The 939-nt window shown below is 36.6% G+C and overlaps 1 protein-coding gene across 1 annotated transcript in view; it reads right to left on the bottom strand.

Moving 5' to 3' along the window:
• Positions 1-369: 369 nt before the first annotated feature.
• Positions 370-939, bottom strand: part of LOC138036069 (E3 ubiquitin-protein ligase TRIM71-like) — a 3,366-nt gene continuing 2,796 nt past the window's right edge. Inside the window, exon 1 of the mRNA XM_068882434.1 lies at positions 370-939. This exon is cut by the window's right edge and continues 2,796 nt beyond it. The gene's annotated coding sequence lies outside the window, so the exon portion shown is untranslated.

The following is a 939-nucleotide window of genomic DNA, read 5'->3' on the forward strand; positions in this document are numbered from 1 at the left end:
AGAACTCAATTCCACTTGGTTACGTAAACAAAATCATGACTGAATCTATAAGCCCACTATAGGACATGATGCTGACATTTTTTCAGTTCCTTAAATCCTCAGGTTACATGCGCAACCTCTGTTGTCAAAATGACACCTCCATAAAACTTTACCCAATAACCCTCATCTTGAAAATAAGCATTTCAGGACGGATGTACGGAACAATATTGAAAACTAACCGTAATCAGATACTAGCTCTACTAATAGAAACTCAATGACAAAACAGATCCTTTTAATTTGTAACCTCAAAAGCAGCTTAATTTCGTAAGCCACACATGTACGCATTGCGGACCTATTTTTTAATGCAGCCATGAAAGACATGGAAGCAACTGAGGGATACTCGACAGAGGGTAGAAAAATCACAACAGATTTACCTTTTACGTTTTATTGGGATTAAGCAAGGTTACACCAAGTATTAAGCAATACCTACGTCAATGTCAAAACCAGCAATAGTAATTGTTCTACACTGTACATATATTTCTAGACTTGAAAAATGTTGCTACAAAACACACATCGCCTTCAAGAAATTAAATTACTCTTCCCAAGGTATTATCATGCTAAGAGAGGAAAAATGTGGTCTTCCCGTGCCGTTTTCGCATCAGCTTTAGCATTTTTCACAACTATGACTTTCAAAAATTTACTCATTTGTACTGAAATTTCGAATCATATTAAACCCTTGGTTTAAATAATCAACCAGTATAAACTAATGTAACAAATTCGTCCACCATTTTCCAAAAGTCTCGTTCAGTGCACCGGGCACTTGTGATGCAATGCGTCCCCTCTTTCAAAGCGGGTATTATGTGAAGATGATTTGAAACGGATGATTTGGATGAATTATCAAGCTCGATCTAAAAAGCGGTGGATACAAGAAGCAGATGACGAATTCTCTCTTAGCTTTAT

Source organism: Montipora capricornis, unplaced genomic scaffold (genome assembly GCF_036669925.1).
Source record: "Montipora capricornis isolate CH-2021 unplaced genomic scaffold, ASM3666992v2 scaffold_456, whole genome shotgun sequence".
NCBI lineage: Eukaryota > Metazoa > Cnidaria > Anthozoa > Scleractinia > Acroporidae > Montipora > Montipora capricornis.